The sequence below is a fragment of the Cnephaeus nilssonii genome, assembly GCF_951640355.1.
Source record: "Cnephaeus nilssonii genome assembly, chromosome: 8".
NCBI classification, from domain to species: domain Eukaryota; kingdom Metazoa; phylum Chordata; class Mammalia; order Chiroptera; family Vespertilionidae; genus Cnephaeus; species Cnephaeus nilssonii.
In genome coordinates this window covers 56,008,713-56,029,249 of record NC_137079.1, presented here as the reverse complement: position 1 = coordinate 56,029,249, position 20,537 = coordinate 56,008,713, and the positions used below count along the sequence as shown (strand labels likewise).

The 20,537-nt window shown below is 40.0% G+C and overlaps 1 long non-coding RNA gene across 1 annotated transcript in view; it reads right to left on the bottom strand.

Moving 5' to 3' along the window:
- Positions 1 to 241: 241 nt before the first annotated feature.
- LOC307104280 overlaps positions 242 to 20,537 on the bottom strand; it is an 88,097-nt gene continuing 67,801 nt past the window's right edge. Inside the window, exons 2-5 of the long non-coding RNA XR_013813873.1 lie at positions 5,642 to 5,755; positions 4,333 to 4,408; positions 2,145 to 2,390; positions 242 to 363 (exon numbers count right to left, since the gene is read on the bottom strand). This is a non-coding gene — a long non-coding RNA (uncharacterized lncRNA). The remainder of the gene's footprint in view (positions 364 to 2,144; positions 2,391 to 4,332; positions 4,409 to 5,641; positions 5,756 to 20,537) is intronic.

Below are 20,537 nucleotides of genomic sequence, written 5' to 3'. Positions count from 1 at the left end.
ACTGTAAATGTTCTAATACAATTATTTTATTGAGTTGAAATTCACAATATAAAATTAGCCACTTTAATGGGTGCAATTCAGTGGCATTTAGTACCTTTACAATATTATGCAACCATTACTTCTTTGTAGTTCCACAACATTTGATCACCCCAAAAGGAACTCTATGCCCATTAGGCAGTCATTCCTCAATCATCCCTCCCCACCCCCTGTCCCAGCCCCTGGCAACCACCAATCCCCTTTCTGACTCTAAGGATTTACATGATGATCCAATTTTATTGGCTTATACTGTTCTGTCTGGCGATATCCCCTTTGGCTTCACAGTGGTTCTGAGGGAGATGATCAGTTTGTATTTTCATTTCCAAGCTACAAAAATAGAAATAGAATTAAAGAGAAGTTAATTGACTTTCCACTGGCCAGTCAGAGAGGCATTGGCCCGCTGTGCCAGAAATATAATTGACCATGACAAATTGCATGTGTGCTCAGAAGGGAGAAAATTACAGGTTAGCATTTATTTCTTCATTCATACTAGCCAATCTCAGAATTGTGCTGTTGAGTTACTCCGCTTGAATAGGATGGAAGATAATTCATTTGTTCATTCATTCATTCATTCAACCTAGAATGAGTGTCTACAGTTCCTGGACTATGATGCATTGTGAATGATTGCTGTATGCATTGTAAGTCACAGTTCCCAACGCAGCTAGTTTTCTAAGCACTAGTTTCTTGCAAATCATACTAAGTAAATATTCTGTTCTTAGGAATCATTTAAACACACACACACACACACACACACACACACACACACTTGTTCATTAATATTTAAAAATCAAAGCTCTTTTATCTGGACTAGTTATTTAATTCGAAAATGGCTTTGCAGATGTCTTAACACAGTCTGAGTGCACACGGTGAGCTAATTTCATGTCCTCTCTGGCCTGAGGTGGCTATTGGACTAGTCAATTCAGGGGCTGTTTAAAGGCCTCTTCATCAGCAGCTCTGTCAATGTGCATTTATATAACTTCACTGTAGTCTCCCACTGAAACCGGGCCCTTGATGCCTTGATGTCTAGCCAGTCCTCTTCTGTTTGTGTCACTCATGTGCAGGCGTAAGATGTGATGTAAACAGAGGGCTAAGTTTTGAAATGAGGAAAATGGGAGGACCTAGGCAGGTCATTGGTGTTGCTGTAAAAAGTTGTTTTTGGCATGAGTGTGAGTTCAACTTAACCCATTATTTGTTTAAAAGAAATCAAAATTATACATGGAACTAGGACCTGGGAACCCCCCAGCCCCTCCCTCATATCATGGTCTGGCTGGGCCTTCATGATAAGAAGTTTCAGGTTCTTCTATTGAAATGCAAGGGACCAAAGAGTGTTTGTTATCTGCTGCCTTTCAAAGGCCTCTAAGCAGTGAAATAGTATCTGAGAGAGTGAAAGAGACACAAGACCAGACTAGCAGGTGTTGATCCAAAACGAGGTGAAAACACTCACAGCACAAACTCACAGCCAGTATGAATTTATTTTTGTGCCTTCAGGTAGGAAATGCCTTACACATGGAACATCATCTACATTTTTAGTCCTATGGGATATGTTTTAAATGTCTAAGGTGTGTGTGCTAGAAGAAACAGTTCATGATTCACCACAATGCTGCATTCTTTCTTACAGCAGAGGAAGGATGACATAAAGGTCTACCAAAATTAATAATTTGTAGTTTAGGTTGAGATAGTTTCAGTTTGGAAGAGATATGCTGCTGTGTGGTTCATAAATAAGGTGGTCTTCTCTTATTGAACCTAAGAAGACAATGAACTAAAGGAGTTGAACTAAACACTTTGAATGAAAGTGTTTCCATATTTTTGGTGTACCTGGCTCTTGTTTGACCTTAAAAAGGAATAAGGAAGTCAAGGAGGGGAGGGGGCATCTGTAATACTTTCAACAATAAAGATAAATTAAAAAAATAAAATAAGTAATTTGTTTTTTGAAAAAGAGAATAAGGAAAATCATTCTTTTGGCTGAATATGTACTTGTTTGCTGTAATTTCCACTGAGTTATGGTAATATTTTAGGATTCTGTTTGGAGGTGATTAGTTTTTCTCCCAAATGGCCCTAGGTGTTGAAAACATTTACATTATGCAAAGAAAAGTATTTCTCTATTTTACCTCTCTGCTCTTCTCCGATGATCACAGTACTTCTCTTTCAAAATCAAACTTAAACACCACAGGAAGCCTCCTCGATTTAACTCATGCACTGAGCACTCATATACAACGCCACACAGAATTCATTCACATGATGGAAATCTTGTTGTTGGTAACTTCTTTTCAGGATATTGTTTCAGTTTCTCCAATTAAGCAGATGCTTGCTTAGGATGCAGAGAGTCCTTCCCCACAATTGGGACCAGGAGAGGCCTGGGCACACAGGGAATACCCGATGCGTGTTAAATGGCTCAACTCAAGGCCAATACATATTCTGCTCTCTACCTTCTTCTTAGAATTTATACATGTGTACCTAACATTTTTCAGAGTAAAGCACGCTCTTCATAGTCATTGAGGGAGGGAGAGAGAGAGAAGAAAAGAAGGAGAGAGGGAGAGAGAGGGAGAGGTCTCAGGAGAGAGGGAAACAGAGAGAGAAGGACAAGAAGAACAGGAGGAAGAGGAGAGATTTTATCTTTATATGTTTGTCCCTGCACTGCCCTGTGGGTATGCTAGACCAGCTTTTATTTTAATATGAAAATAATAACTGGTCACAATTTCCCTAGGTGACGTCCTACGTCTACATTGAGAAGGGAGTATGGTTTACACATAAGTTGTTTCTTTGAAAGCATTACAGTTCAGGTAAGTCCTAGGACCTTGGATGCTCACTAAAAAGTAAATGAGAGAAAGAAGGAAAGAAGTCAGTGGTTCCCACTGCCTCATCACGGAGGGGTTCAAAGCACCTCTCTAATACCCCAGGAGGCCCCCAAACCGATAGTCAGTTTTCTGAGTTTTATGGTCTTTTTCATATTCTATGATTCCTCCAGCGAAAGAATCTTTGCAAAAGCCTGTCAGAATTGGTCTTCCCTTTCCTCTTTATTTAGTTCAACTCAGTTTAGTTCATTTATTTAATAAATATTTATTGAGAGTTGAACTTTGTGCCAGGCACAGTTTTAGGCCCTAAGGATAATGTGGCAAACTAGACAGTGTAGTCTGCTCTTATGGAACTAAAATCCCAGGAAGCAGGAATGCTCTGTGTGCAAGTGGAGTTCTTGAGGTGCTGCAAGGAAAGGGATTTTCTGAGGCCCCCATGGGAGGGTGGGGTTTTGTGGGAAGCTTTATTGATGATGTAAAATCAAGGCGGTTTCCTCTCCAAGGTCCCATATCTGTATGTCTCACCATGGAAAAAGTCCAACTGTGTCTTCAGCAGGGCTAGGATTAAAGTCAGTGTCCAGAATTTCTGTTCCATATTAAAATACAGTCCAGTCCAGCACCTGGCTAGGTTAGTTTGTGCTCCCAGCTGCAGTCCATTGCATGTGGGGCATGGCCATGGGCTGTGCAGCTGCTTAAGGCCACATGGCTATGGGAGAGAACAGGTCCATGCCTGGGTGAAAGCCATGGAGCAGAAAGCGAGAGGAAACAAGCAAGAGCGAGGACATGCTTTGTCTGGGGATTTTACCCTTCCAAGATTTGCGAGTTTGCAGTGGCCCCACCCTTCTAGCCAATTATGTTTATCCCAGGCTAGACTGACAGCCAAGCACCTTCCCTATGGCACCCCGACTTCACTGTGCATGTGTCATCTCCCCTTTTGTTGGACCCCTTCCCCCAGGGATCTGCAGGGAATGGACAGGTGGTTCCCTGGGGAGCATGAAGCTGTAGCTTCCTGGTGAAGCCGCCCAGATGACCATGCTTATAATGTCTGCCCTCCCTCTTGCTCTCTTTCTATTATTAATATGAATAACTAGCTAATTACAACAATAACAGGAACAGACAAGAAATACATTATGTTGGACTATTTGTCCTCTTCACTTCTGTCTTCTTCAAATTTTAGCTTGAGCCTCGCCTCCTCTGCAAGGTCTTCCTTAAAAACTAAATGCTAAATATCAAATTCCTCTATTAAAAGTTCTCATATCATAATATTACATGTGTTTGTGTGATTACTCGATTAAAGCCTGTATCTGCTTCCCCCCAGGAACCTGCAGGAGGACAGAAATGATCCCACTGCATTCCCAGCAGTGAGCACAGTGCCTGGCTCATGGCAAGTACTCAATAACTATTTGTTGAATGATTAATAAACATATGTGCAAATTAGATCATATGGCAAAATGAGATAAAGACATGAAAATACTTTTATCTATGAGAAGGCCCTTTGACTTACCAAATCTGGGGTTTTCTGGAGATATCAAACATCCCCCTGCTGATATCCTCAGTGAGGTGATGTCTCCTTAGGAACCCTAAGGAAAATTAAAAACAAACAAAACAAGTAAATAAAGCAACATTTTCAATGGAGACTTTGATTCATATGCCCCAAACCTCTCTAAAACTCTAGCCAAGATACTCTCTATCCAGTTACCTCTCTTCAAATTTGGTGTTTCTGTGAAGGAAATGTATCTTTTTTCTTTGGCTTGACTCTTTTTTCCAACCCTGATATCTGGCATAATGCCAGACAATTGTGTTTACTCTAGTAGTCACATGATCCAATAGCTGTGACACTGAATTAAAAAAAGACTTAAGAGTGTCAGTAAATGAACTTATAAAAATGTCAAATTTGTTATATTGGACAAATAACTGACCTATATTTCAAGTCCTGAGGATTAAAATTTTATGCTTTTTTGAGGTCATGAAACCTCAAGTTAAACATATAAGAGTTTTCTGTTTTCAAAAGAAAACAAAGTTTTCTCACCTCGATTATTGGTAAGGTTCTAGTTCTGTCATGAAACGATTTCTATAATAGGCACTTTAGTCTTTAATGAAAGATACTGAAAAAAAACACAAAACACCACACACACAACAATCTTATTTCTGATTCATTTTAGGTTGGCCCTAAATAGTTTCTTTCTTTCTTTCTTTCTTTCTTTCTTTCTTTCTTTCTTTCTTTCTTTCTTTCTTTCTTTCTTTCTTTCTTTCTTCTTTCTTTCTTTCTTTCTTTCTTTCTTTCTTTCTTTCTTTCTTTCTTTCTTTCTTTCTCTCTCTCTCTCTCTCTCTCTCTCTCTCTCTCTCTCTCTCTCTCTCTCTCTCTTTCTTTCTTTCTTTTTCAAAAAATGTATTAGTCAGCTTCCTATTTCCGAGGGACATGTGCTGAAATGGAACCGAGCTATATGTTGATATGCTCTGAATATTGGTTCACAGGTAAACACAGGTACACACAGGTACTCAGCCTTGCTCTGTGAGGTTGTTAAAGTCACAAGTTGAGAGAATTTTAATCTCCAAGATCGACCTCTTTCAGAAACAAAAGGGGAGGGGGGTGAGGAAAGAAAAAGTACACACCTGCAACCTACTTCTTTTTGAAGCAAAGCCTTTGAACAGATGGAAGATGAGATAGAGAAAGAAAACAGGCCAATTGCCAAGAGAGGTTTGTTTACAATACAGGCAAGTTCCTTCAGAAGTTGATAGGGAGCTGTTGTCATGGAAATGAAAAGAAATATTGCTGCAGGGTTTCACAGAACAAATTCCTACTACAAATGTACCTGGATTTAAAAATGATGGAGATGAGAAGGGGGACAAAGAGCTTCCTGAGGTTTCAAGTAATCCTCCTCTCCACCGCTTTGCAATACATTCTTCAGAGCCTGAGAATTCCTTGCCTTGGAGTATGCAAAATAAGTAATCAAAATAAAGGCTGCTGTTTTCCTGTATTAAATAGAATTCCAAACTGGAATAAGAGAAGTAAGTGTTCAAGTGAAGAGTCAATAGTCTACAATATATTTTAATTTGGGAACATTGCCTACTGTTTATAAGACTTCTGAAAAGTAAATTATCGTTATGAAAAACAACCCAAAATTTGTTTTTAGTCCTAATGACAGTAGCACAGCTGAAGTGCCTATTACAGTCTATTGTTCTACAGTGCACAAACACTAACCTTTTAACATTACATAGAATTGATCCCCCTGCTCCCCTCCAAAAAAGACAAAACAAAAACATCCTTTAACTTTATAATTTCTTGCCTGCTTCAATCAACACAATCTTTTCTATTTGCACTTTTTGAAGAGGAAGATGAAAAAATCTTTTCACAAATTATTTTTCTAAAATGTCAATTGTTTTGTGGACACAATTTAGTCCTGCAAATCCAGAGCTCTCCAAATTCCCTTTTAGGAAGTGCTTAGAAAGCTGTTTTCTAACTTTTATCCTTTTTCGGACAATTTCAGCTGAGGATGACGATGATGTCATCTCTCCTTTTCCTTTTCCCACCTCCTACCCTTTCATCCCACTAAGTTTCTTGTTAGGCTTTATCTGAACAAAGCAACACCTGTGTTTTTTACTTGACTTCAAACCCGAATTTCCAATTCATTTTTTCAGCTGCCTACAAGGGTTGTTTTCACTGACAGCAGGTAATTAGCAGCTTCACACAGATGGAGGAAAAGCAATGTAGAAGCTATAGAAGCCTTTGCCGCCTATTGCTCATATTAAATTTAGATGTTGACAATAAAAAACTCGACATTGTTTATTAGACACTGTAGCACAGGATTATGGAAAGAGCAATAAACGCTGACTTAGGAAAACTGATTTTTCTTCTTGGCCCTGACATTAAACCAGCTGGATAACTTAAAAATCTTGCCTAACCTACTGTAACTTTACATTTCTGGACTGCAGCAGTTAGAGTGGCTATTATCTTTGGTCTCTTGTCATGTTATTATTCTGTAAAACTCATATACAATTCATATAATAATATACCTGTTTGCAATATGGCTCATAATCTTCTAGAAGCTACTACAAACTCATCAGTAATGCTTTTTTTCCTTTCTCGTCCCTGTCCCTTCTCTTATCTCTCACACTCACACAGACATCCTCAATTTCTCTCTCATTCATATGTTGTCTCTGCGTATGATTACAAGAGATCCATCAACACTGTTTGAAGAATATTATGCCATCTGGTAGGATTTCCGGCAGCCTCTCCAGCTCACTCCACTGTTGCTATAATTCTCTTCCGATCTATTCAGGGGGATTCACCCCAGAGAACATGCTCAAGGTCAGCACCTGCAGAATTATCAGGAAAGGCTTACCTGGGTTCCTTGCCATCAGCATTCATTAAGGCTATTAGATGTGAAGACTTAATTTACACAAAAGAGCCAGAACGGACCAGAGGATGGTTGCTTAGAGGTGGTTCAGTGTTTGAACTCACATGTGTTTTTTAAATGTTATTTTTTGTATGTAGTTTACATGCAATTACATTAGTTTCAGGAATACAGCATAGCAATTCGACATTCATATACATTACAAAGTGATCAATCACCACAATAAGTCTAGTACCCATCTGTCTTTGTAAAAAGTTATTATACTATTCTTGTCTACATCCCTGTGCTGTGCATTACATCCCCACGACTTATTTTATAACTAGAAGTTTGTATTTCTTAGTCCCATTCACCTTTTTCACCAATTCCCTTCCCCCTCTACTTGGGCAATCATCAGTTTGTTCTCTGTACCTATCAGTCTATTTTTGTTTTGTTTTATTTGTTAGTTTGTTTTGTTCTTTAGATCCCACATATAAGTGGAATCATAGAGTATTTGTCTTTTTTTGTCTTTCTAAGTCCATCAGTGCTGTTGCAAATGGCAAGATTTCATTCTTTTTTATGCCTGGGTAATATGCCATGAACACTTAAGTGTCTTCCATATCTTAGCTATTGTAAATAATGCTGCAATACATAGTGATTGCATATATATGTTTTCAAATTAGTGCTTTCATTTTCTCTAGATAAATACCCAGGAGTGGAATTGCTGGGTTGTATGGTAGTTCTGCTTTTAATTTTTCATTGTGGCCGCACCAATTTACAATCCCAGCAATAATGCATGAGGTTCCTTTTCCTCCATATCCTCCCCAACACTTGTTCTTTGTTGTCTTTTTGATAAAAGCCTTTTTTACAGGGGTGAGGTAACATGTCATTGTGGTTTTAATTTACATTTCTTTGATGATTAATGATGTTGAGCATCTTTTCATGTATCTGTTAGCCATCTGATGTCTTCTTTGGAGAAATGTCTATTCACATCCTCTGTCCATTTTTTAATCAGATTTTTAAAAAACTTGGTGATGAGTTTTTTTAAATATATTTTGGATGTTAGCCCCTTATCAGCTATAACAGATCCTCTCCCATTCAGTGGGTTACCTTTTCTCATCCATTTAAAACTATTGATTGTGTCTCTTAGAAGCTGTGTGACCGTGTAGCACTACTTAAACTCTCTGTGCTTCTGTTTCCTCATCTAAAACATAGAAACATTAATGGTACTCATCTCACTTAGTTGCTTAATGAGACAATAAATGTAAAATGTTTATAGCAGTACATGAGAAACCACTCACTGTCTAGTGTTAGCTTTATTACTGGGGAAGGCAGGGACCCATGGAAACATTTTCTGATGATCTTCAACTCCTGTTATTTCCAGTGTTGCTAGATCTTTCCCCAGTTTTTTATTTATTTATTTTTTTGGTCTCTGTTGCTCACTGTTTCCTTTCCTCATTTCTATGTTTATTTTACCTCCGGGACAGACATTTTATACTCTTCCTAAAACCATCTTACTAAACGGAGAGGCTCCTCCCCATTCTTGCATGGTGATAGGCTTCTGAAAAGAGAAGGCAGGCAATTAGCTCCTCTCATTTACTGAAATATACTGTCCACTTAAAGGCAATTAGTAGTTCTGTGGCTCAGGCAGGCAGGATATTGATTTGTTTTTCTTTGATCCAACTGAGTAGTTGAGGTGCTGGTGTTTTATTTTGCATTGCAGGGACTTGGACGTGGAGACCCTGTTTCACAAGTAATGCCAGCTTGTTTTATGTCTAATGAAACATTACACACTTAACAGGAACTCAGGACATGTTCGTTAATAGTTTTTCTTGTTTTAAAATGAGGGATTCTAAAGCATGCTCCAAATCATGTTGATGGTTTTCAAAAGCAGCAGTAAAAGGGATGGTGGAGGATAAGAAATGGCTCTAAGCCCCCCTGTGGAATCTTCTCCCTCTGCCCCCCGTTATTGGGCTTCTAGAGCGTAGAGCTAGGCGCCAGTGTTTGCTACTTTTATTTTCCGTTAGTGATGTTAGTAACTTATTGCTGGCCCTGCTGAACTTGAAAGAGAAAATTCAAGGAGAATGGGGGCTTCTCTGTAAAAAATATATTTAAGGGGAAACAACTCTCCCATATTCTGGAAAAGTCAAATTTTTGCTCCTTAACATAGTCTAAGATAGGATGTTGAGAGAGCCTTAAACCTTGCACTTCACTTTCTGGGCCTCCATTTCTTCATCTGTCAAATAGTGACCACAGCACTATCCCATGTATGAAGAATCAATATGTGTACGCCAATGATAGTAATGCCTGGCACAACGCAAGCACTCATAAAGTGTAGCATTTCTATTTTTCTCCTCCAAATGGCACTTTCTGCAGCCGTAGTTATGTGGGTGCAATACTTCTCGCTTATCTTTTCCTTGGAATCTTTCTGTGGGTATTCCTCTTGAACCCATCATTCCTTGCTGTTTGAACACTTGGCTTCTCTATTACAAACACTTAGATGATGGCTCTCTCCTTGTGTCACCAATAAACCAAAACCGGAAGTAATGAACAAGCTTGAATTAAGATCTGTGAATGCCCTTATTTGTTTGATAAAGCAGGATTGACCTTATTTCAAATCTTGTTTGTTTATTCTCCAAAGGAGGAAACTTCTAGCCCCAGCTTCTTAGATGGGTTTGAATCTTGGTGTTCTTTATCACCAGAGGGAAAATGGTCTAGTTTCTCAGTAATAGACTTACGTTTGTGTTCTAAGTTTATTAAACTTCTTAATTTCAGGCTGAGTGGTCATCATTTCATAACAGTGTATTGCACACGGTAAGCTAGCGGCTGTTGCAATCCCAAATCTCAGTGGCTTCCAACACTGTTTGGTGCAGGACAGAAGCAAGGGTTCTGTTGCAGTGTCTCTGTTAGCCACTCAGGCCACAGAGTCTGCACTGGGCCCGCTGCATCAGGGCTCAGGTGCATGAAGCAAACAGTGTGGTGTGTCTGGGGGACAGGCCTGGAAGTAGCAAATACTGCTCTGTACACAGTCACTGGTCCACAAGGAAGTAGCAAATACTGCTCTGTTCCACAGTCACTGGGCAACACAAGGCAGGCTGGAAGATGGAAGCAAGCTGTGTGCTTAGAAAGACAAAGGAAATGGTGGTGAACAAGTAGTTAGTTTCTGCCAAAGCAAGCTAGTTCGTTCCACCAATTTTTTTAAATTATGAAATATTTCTCATATACTGTATAGATGTATTGGAAGAGAAAACGAATAATATCGCAGGTACACAATTTAACAAGTAATATAGTTCCTGTGGAGTTGAGATCTCCTGTATGCCTCTCCATCTCTGCATCTTTTTGTATATTGCTCTTGAACAACAACTATTTTATTTTTGTGCTTCCTGGATATTATTTTTATGACATATATGTATTTATTTATTTTTTACATATATTTATATCCAAGCTTTGACTTTTTGTTATTTTTGGCCTTTGTGCAAATAGTGTCCGATAATATGTACTTTTATGACAGTTTTTTTATTCACCTTTATGCTTCTGAAATTTATTTATATTGATGCTTGTAGCTGTAAATGATTCATTTGACTAATATATAGTAATCCATTCGTTGGATAAACTACAGTAGATTTACTGTTTCATAGTCATGGGCATTTGTGTTATTTTCAGTTTTATTTTTATTTTTCGCAATCAATAGTGCAATGAATATTTCTGTACATATGTTTTCATACATATGTATAAATTACTCCAAGGTATGAATCTTCCTGCTGTACCAGAGCATCACTCTATTAAAATTATATACAGTAGTATGGATTCCTCAAGGAAAGTTTAAATAATTTAGATTCTCATTCACTCTGGCCAGCTTGGTGTGAGTTTGTGGCTACTGAGTGCTAGCTTTAGAGTAGAGCTAAGACAGACTAGAACATTCCAACCCCCGAAATCCATTATCCTCTGTTGTTTGTGTGTGTTTTTTTTGAAGAAGAAAATTTACAAAGTAAATGTCTGAAGGCGTTGTTGCACGTCTGTTAGCTGTCTTACTTTGTGCAATGTGGCTAGGTTATTTGGCGAGATTTCGTGTTATGTAATGGCATATCACTTTCCTGAGGTACAGCGTTCTATGCGACAGAGCTGTTTATTTCAGAGATAAAAAGGAGAGGTCCCCAGATTTCTCTCCTGCCCACTTCCCAGCCTCATCCTCATGACTTAAGATTTACTAGTTAACTTCTCTTGAAAATGCAAACACAGTCCTCCTGACAGATCATGAGAGTTTAGGTTTACGCAAAGCAGAAATGTTCTTAGTCATTGCAGAACCGCAAAGAGTGGTATCCAGGGTTCTCAAAATGGGGATAACTGGATGGGAAAAAGATAGTGTCCGCAGTGGCATCCTCACCACGAACGGCACGACGACCTCCACAGGCCTGCCCTGGTAGAGCCCCTCCACACAAGCCAACGGCCTCACCCCCGCGTGACCTTGGTCTCAGCGATCCCTCAGTGGGATAAATCTCCGAATTCCACACTACAATCGCGTTTCTATAGCCCAGAAGAAGGGCAATATTTCTGATAAGAAAAAAAAAATAGTGAAATTTTTGGGGAAAACATTCATCTAAATAAGAGTCTCAGAGGAAAGAAACCTGTTGGCCCACTGCTCATGCATCAGATAACCCATCTTGCCAATTCAACATAAATTTCGAGTTGCTTCCTCACATGACTCAGAGGTACCTGGAATTTGCCTATGTGGGGAAATCCTTTCAAACCTTACAGGCCTGAAGTATCAGAGAAACAACAACAGACTGACGTTTTAAACTGCATGTGTTTTAAACGACTTGTTTTGAAAAAACAACAACAAAAAAACTTCTGCCATTTTAAACCATGTGATAGTGGAGGAATTTATTTTCCACATATACTACCGGCTTGCCATAGTTATTCTTTGAAAGGAAACGAGGCAGAGTGAATGGAGAATTTCTCCCTTTGTGGTTGGCTCCCTAGCTGTGAATAGCTCCTCAGTGCCTCGGCCATTCACAAGCCAGAGATCCCAGCTGCCTAACGTGTAAAGTACTAGCACAGAGCAGTCCCTAGCTGAGATTTCTGTGCACAGATGCCTGCGTTCAAGTCTCAGTTGTGGTTCCCAGATCTGTCTGTTCTTCAGTTTTTCATTTTGTAAAATATGAGCGATTATATTATACTACTTACCTGGTTGTATTTTCAAAGGAATTAAATAATTATCCTCCACAATAAGTATTCATGAGCCTCCTCTTTGCCAGATATTGTGCTAAGTGCTGGTGCTGGAAGTTACTGCCTTGGAGAAAGAGCCCCCAACAGTTTAGGGGGAGACAGGAATGTTCTGTCGAGTAAAAATTACACTCACTTTTCACTAGGGGCCATTCTTGCATTTATACTTACTTTCTTCATGTAGTCTTCAATTCTCTACAAATAATTCTGAAACATCAGTTTATATTTTTGTTACTACACATATCCTTTCTATAAAAAAAAGTTTAGAGAAAACAAATATATCTCCATCATGAGATTCTTTTATTTCATCTAGATTCTCGTACATCCAGCAGGGCTATGTAAGAGCAGGCGACCACCTGAAGACTTGACTGAAGGGGAAGTAGATGTGCAGGGCACCATTCCTCTCCTCCTCACACTCTCATGCCTATAAAAGAGCAACTCCAACATGCTCACTTTCTCAGGGAAGGACTGGGAAGAAGCTCCTTCTACCTCATGCCTTCTTCCTGGTTGAGATGGGACATGTTTCTACGGTGGGTGGGTTTGGTATGATCAAGGTCACTGCTCAGATGTGGCCTATAACCTGTTTGTTCTCTTGGGAGCTCCTGCTTGTGGACTGCTGGCATTTTTCTCCTCGCTGAGCCTCCCTAAACAAGCTACATCCTTAAAGAGGATGGGCAGAGGGGATGCACTTGCAGCTATTCAGCTCCTCTGTCTGGGACCAGTTTAGTGAAGAAAGACTAGAAGGCCCAGTTAGGTCTCAGGCCCAGAATGCGCTCTCTAATACAATTTTACTACCAGTTTTGTTATCTAAAGAAATCATGCTATTTCTCCATTAGAACAAAATCTGAAAGAAATTGCTATCTAATGAATTGGCCCCTCAAGTCTCTGAGTTGTAGTCTCCGTCCTGTTATCTACCAGCTCTGTTACCTTGGATATGTTATTTTATTCTCTAGATTGTCTGTAAGAATGACAATGTATTAGTTTCCCAGAGCTGCTGTAACAGACTAACACAAATTTAGTGACTTACAGCAACACAAATTTATTAACTTATAGTTCTGAGCACCTCATGCATCATACTGGGCTAAAAAATCAAGGTATGGGCAGGACTGTGGATTTTTTTTGGTTTTTTTTTTTTTTTGAGGCTCCAAGGGAGTGTCTGCGTTCTTGCCTTTTCTAGCATCTAGAGATCACCTACATCCCTTGGCTCATGAACCATTTCCCTATATTCAAAGCCAGCAGCATAGCAACTTCAGATCTCACTTTTACTTTGACTCTCTTGCTTCCCTCTTATAAGAACCCTGTGATTACTTTGGACCACCTGGATCATCTAGGACAATCATCCCATTTCAAGATTTTTAACCACATCTGCAAAGTCCCTTTTGCCATGTAAAGTCACATACTTAAAGCTCAGGGGATTAGGATGTGGACATTTTTGAGGGAAGAAGGGTGGGTGTTGTTCTGACTACCACAAATATTTTGGCTAGATAACCTCTAAATTATTTCTACCCTTAAATGTTTCTATTATTAATTAGGTTTGGAGTTCTTACTCACTACTTTTCATACTCTCACTTCCTCACATAAATACAGCCTACTACAGTCCAGCCGGCTGGCATGGCTCAGTGGTTGAACATCCACCTATGAACCAGGAGGTCACAGTTGGATTCCCAGTAAGGGCACATGTCTGGGTTGAGGGCTCCATCCCCAGTGTGGGGCGTGCAGGAGACAGCTGGTCAATGATTCTCTCTCATCATTGATATTTCTAACTTCCTCTCTGAAATCAATAAAAATATATTTTAAAAAATACAGCATATTCCATGTCAAAAGTCCTTATATCATCATCTTACATCTTGATTCTTATATCACCTTCTCTTTATTCTTACAGCAATCCTATCTAATAAAAGAGTAATATGCAAATTAACCAACACACCAAGACACAAGATGGTCGCCCCCATGTGGTCAAAGATGGCTGCCCCCATGTGGACACAAGATTGCTGCCAGAAGATGGCCACTACAAGATGGCCACCACAAGATGGCCTGCAGAGTAGGGCAGTTGTGGGAAGTTAGGGGTGACCAGGCCAGCAGAGGAGGGCAGTTGGGGAGGGCCAGGCCTGCAGGGGAGAGCAGTTGGGAGGGGACCAGGCCTGCAGGGGAGGGCAATTGAGGGGGACCAGGCCAACAGGGAGGGCAGTTGGGGGGGACCAGGTCAACAGGGGAGGGAAGTTGGGGGGAACCAGGCCTGCAGGGGAGGGCAGTTGGGAGCAAGCAGTCCTGGATTGTGAGAGGGATGTCCAACCACCTGTTTAGGCCCAATCCCAGTGGGCCTAAACGGGCGGTCAGACATCCCTCAAGGGGTCCCAGATTGGAGAGGGTGCAGGCTAGGCTGAGGAACACCCCCCCCCCCCCATGCACGAATTTCATGCACCAGGCCTCTAGTAAATTAATAATTATCCTCCTCTTAATTTAGGTCCTTAATTCTCTGTTTAAACCCTATCTTAGAAACAACTCCAGCTTCAAATTTCTTTAAGTCTCTTTTCTTGTTTAAGTTGTAATTATTTAACCTGCTTCACTTTTTGTAGTTCCAGTATTATTCTCTGCTGATATTTTATCTTCTCAATCTTACTGATTCACAAATAATGGGTAAAAAGTACTTAGCCCTCCTTTCTCAATACTGTAGGGTACTTTAACATAGTTAAACTCAAGTATTACAAAAATATATAAATCTTATTTGGAATAATCAACTGGGTTTTAGAATCAGAAATATGAGGTAGCATGCACTCTGCCATAACTACAATTCTTCTCAGACATTATAGCAGATCTTCACTGTTCTGAAGACATTTACAGAGGGCTTCTGGAATTTGCTAGATAACAAGAGCTCATTTCCCATTACTCTTCCTTATCACATTTTTTGTCTTACCATAAAATCATCAAATTGAATTTCATAAACATCAACATATGTTTCTTTTATTTGTTCTGACTCTTCTCATCCAGAGAGTACCTCAGTATTAAAACAACTTGTATTCCTGATGTTGCCTTAGCTGACAGAATGCTCTTTTCACTGTGAATGATCTAATGGGATGGGAAGTGTCAGAAATGATGGTGTTTATCAGGTCCTTGTTTCGGTACTTATGAAGAAGATGAAGATTGCTTCCTCATCCAAAATTTATCTATATCCCATTTAAGTGCCTATTTGTTTCCAATAATAATAAGATAATGAAGGGATCCACCCCTCAAAATATTCTTGGGAAATGTAGCAACTGTGGTGATGACTACATTTCTTCTAGTGACACCTGAAAAAGAAAGTGTTCTCTCTACTGTGAGAACAATTTTCAGAACTTTTAAATAGGGCTTGGATTTCACTACAGTTCTTCAGAGCTGCTATTATTTGGAACTACTTCTAGCAATTCCCATGAAAATGATAAACTGCTGAGGCCTGAAGAGAGACTATTATTAGTAGTGTGTATATACACTGAGTGGCCAGATTATTATGATCTCTGAACGCATAATAATCTGGCCACTCAGTGTATATTCTATATAATAAAAGGCTAATATGCAAATTGTCCCCTTGACCAGCAGGTAGGCTGGCCAACTACCCATGTTCCCGCCCCCTGGCCAGGCTGGCTGGACCCCACCCATGCACGAATTCATGCACCGGGCCTCTAATACACACACACACACACACACACACACACACACACACACACACACACACTGAGTGGCCAGATTATTATGCGTTCAGAGATCATAATAATCTGGCCACTCAGTGTATTCAGTGTATGTGTGTATGGGGGGTAGGGTGGGAGTGGGCATTTGGGGAAAGCATAAGCTTTGATGTGTTAATTACATGGGCCCTCCTGCTCCTAGTCCTCTTCCTTAAACTTTGTGTGAAATCAAGGTGAATTTCATATGATAGGCATCCTTGCAGGAATATATTATACAGAAGGGAGGGAGGATCATTTCAACTATTTTCTTTAATAAGGACACCCCCTACACCCTTTTCCCGGTGTACAGAACCCCAGGCAAATATTTATTTTTTGCAAGGCTTATCTCTATATAAAAACTATTTTTTAAAAAAGTATTACAACATTCATGAGCTTATGTATAATGCCTTATTGATGAAGTTTTGGAGTAAAAAGTACAAAAGAGGTACTTAGGTGTTTGTTCATTGTCCCATCAGAGCACAGGGGGATCTTTGCAGTGTTTACATACTATCGTTTTCTGCTTAGACCCAGGCACCATTTCTTCCTGTCTTAATTGTTAAATGTGATCACCACACCACAAGAATAAGGTACTGTAATGCTGTGGCTTTTCAGATCCCATTAGTATTAAAACATGTTGATCATTCTGCCTCTGAAATTCCCCAGTACCATTTATTTGATGCTGGTTGCATCATTACTCATGACCTGTATCATACATTCTACTGCCCATCCCACTACCCACATATAATGGCTTCTAAAGACTCTCTCAAAGGATGTTTGTTATTGGGCTTGGCTGATGATAGCCACAAATGCAAGTCTCATTCAGAGTGCACAGAAAATGTGAACAATAATTCATTTTCTGGCCACATTGAATTTATTGTGTGCAACTTTGCAGCATAAACATACAACAAATGCATCTTCCAACCATGTTATCACCTGAATTCTTTAGGTCAAAATTACTGCATTCCTAGTTTGTGACATCTGTTAATGTTGACAGTCACTCTGCTTTCCACACACAATTACCAGCAAGAACAACACACAAGGGGCCATGGGAGGGTAAGAAAGGTGATTCCTGCAAGGATAGTATGTTCCATCCAGCATGGCATAAGCTCAACCCAGAGAGCACGTGATCGCCATATGGATGGGAAGGGCTCATTGGTATTGGGGAGCAATGACTGTCCCAGGAAGAGGTAGATGTGGCCACCCTGGAGGACTGCTGGCCCCATGATGCAGAGCTGTGAAGGGGATAGGTGACCATCCTGGGTGCCAGCATGGGCACGGATGGATATACGGAGTAAAGGATGCCAGCCCCATCTCACCATCCTTAGGTGCTGTAGACTAAAGACTATATACTTGGTCAGCATATGCGGAGGATGCACACTTATTGCTCAAACCCAAGGGTTAGCCCAACACTTGAATTTGTTCTTTACCTGATATGAATAAGAATTTATCCAAATCAGTGTATCAGCAGTACTATTCAGGTGACCTCATTATCATACTGGACAATGAGAATGGTTCACTTGCTTGTCAGGTCACCTTCTTGGAACCCTGTCCCAGCTCCAGAACCTCAGGACCACTGCATTGGCACAAGTCTGGAACTCTGGTTCGTTTGGTCACCCTCATGCTTGAGGGAGTTAGATTAAGAGGGCTAAAGGGGTTGAGAGCACCTCAAAGGGGAAGAACAAGCATTGGAATCCCTGTGGATTCTGATCAATATTTGGGCACATAACCAAGATGTTATTATGGCCCCTATTGGTCCTAGGCAAAAGAGAGAGACTTGGAAGAAAATACTTAAGGTGATACTCCAAAGAGTGGAAGCCCCTGAAATGCAACAGGAGTCCCACTTCTTTGGGTCTAATGACCTCATATGTGAGGTTGTATGTGTAGGTAGATGATTATACTGATTATATGTATATGAACTCATCATGGTTTTACTACTAAAAATACATGAGTGCATATGCATATAATCAGTATAATGGCTAGTTGCATTCTCTTTTTGTCTCCCATTTATTATCCATTTGTCAAACAGTGACTGAGTACCTTTGATATGACCAGCAGGGCCAATGTATCCATTAGGCACCAATGTCAACAATGCTTTTGGGGGCTTAGGAAAATGTTCTAATTGCTTTTACAACTACAAGAAAGAAATTAACTTTTAGGTACAAGACAGCGTTTTAGTTTATAATATTAATCTATCGGTATACTAACAGTCATAGAAATAATTATATATATATGGAGGAAGGTGCTCAGAGCCCAAGGAAGTCACAATGCAGACCTGGTGGCCAGCACTGTTCTAGGAGCTAAAGATGCAGCAGGGAGCAGGAGGCAATCCCTTCCTTCATGGTACACGAGAGTGGAAGGAGATGGAAAAGAACATAGAAAGTTATATTACAATATAATACATTCTTCCAACAGAGGTATGCCAGAGGATGATGGAAGAGTTGGTTGTCGGATTGGGAGTATATCTTCGCAAATCAGTGATGAGTGGGAGATGATTGCCTCATTTCACCATGCTGTGGAGCCCGATCACCAGTTTTCACCTATTATCCTTGTAATTGATGCAGATGATGATCCATGTATATCACAGGCAGCTATTAAAGTCAGCTACCGGTAGATATTTAACTTCGATACTCGCTGCTTTGAAATACAAGCATCCCATCTGAAAGCATTTTTGAAATAATTGTGAAATGTGTAATAAATGTATGTATAATTTGCTACCTGGCTCTGTGTTCATGATTACTTCCAGGTTCTTCAAACTAGCCAAATCAATGGTAATCCTAACATACCATATTGAATCTGTGGAGACTGGAATAGACATCTCCAAGTTATGCCTATTTAAGTACCTCCTAAGGTTGTGATCTCATTGCCTCTCAGCCTGGTCCACAAAGGATAGCTTTGTATCTTAGTAAGTTCTCCTTGAAATTTCTTACTATAAACAAGGGGGATGAGGACACATATGTAATATCTTAATCAATAAAGAAATTAAAAAACACACACACAACAACAACAACAACAAAAACCCTTCTGTGGGTTTGTTTTGCCATAAAAGGCGATGATACTATATATTGGATTATATTTGATAATATCAAAGTTCCCTTAAAACCTTAAAAGTCTCATTTATTTACATTTTATTTAGTGGAAACAGGGCCTCAGCTAAAGACAGGTACATTATTCAGCAAGCAAACAATTAGTGAACTTTCACTACTATGCCAGACACTGTACCAGACTCTGGGGTTCCACAAATAAACCGCACACAGTCCTTATCCTCTAAGAACTCATCATTTAGTGGAGAATATGGACAAGAAAAGCAGTGATTACAATACTGTTATGCTCACCTTCAATGGTAGATGGACCCTCCACTCAAAGTTGGGTTCAGTTGCTGAGACTTATGACACCACACACCCACCTAGAGGGTATGAAGAGGTTTACTGCTTATGTAATAGAGGTTTCTGAGGCAAGCAGAGCAGGTCTCTCAAGCAGATCTGAAATAGCTTGAGAAGACAAGAAAAGAAGACTGCCATAGGTTTTTATTGAGGTTAGGGGATAAGACCAGAGTGAGGGTCCCACACATGGATGGGGCTTGTTGGTTTGAATCTCCTGCCAGTACCAAGCAGGAGCACCCAGGCTTTCTTATCAGCTTGTCCACATGTGGACGCAAGCTAAGAGGAAACAGTGAGGCTTAAAAGCTACCCACAGTTAAACACCAAATAAATGGGGTCAAACTCTACATTCCAAATACAGTGTGATGAAAAGTGCTATTTGGGAGGTTTGCTAATCTCAGGTGAGCATTTAACCCACGTTAAGCTGAAGGTTCAAAAAGTTCCTGGAGAAATTTGCAAGGGGTGCTAATCTCAGGTGAGCATTTAACCCAGGTTAAGCGAAGGTTCAAAAAGCTCTTGAGTGAATCATGAAGGGTGAGAAGAGGAATGAGAGAATACTAGTCATAAAGATCAACTCAAGGCAGAAGGGTATCATGCTTGAAGCACCAAGGGGTAAAAATGCATAGTCCCTAAACTTGGAGTAAATTTAGATGTTGGGGAACATGTAAAGACACAGCAGTAGGTGGTCCTGAAGAGTATGAGGTTAAAGCTCCATTCTAAGGATGAAGGAGAATCACTGTAGAGCACCGATTTTCAACCAGTGTGCCACAAGAATTTTTAAAACATGCATTACCTAGCAGGGCTGGTGTGTCAGTGGTGGAACATTGACCTATGAACCAATCAGGAGGTCATGGTTTGATTCTAGTCAGGGCACATGCACAGGGTTGCAGGCTTGGTCCCCAGTAGGGGGCGTGCAGAAGGAAGTCAATCAATGATTCTCTCTGATCATTGATGTTTGTATCCCTCTCACTTTCTCCCTTCCTCTCTATGAAATCTAAAAACATATTTAAAAAAAACAAAAAAAAATGTAATGCTTAACTATTTAGTCAGGGGCACTGACCTATTTCCCCTTAGATTGTC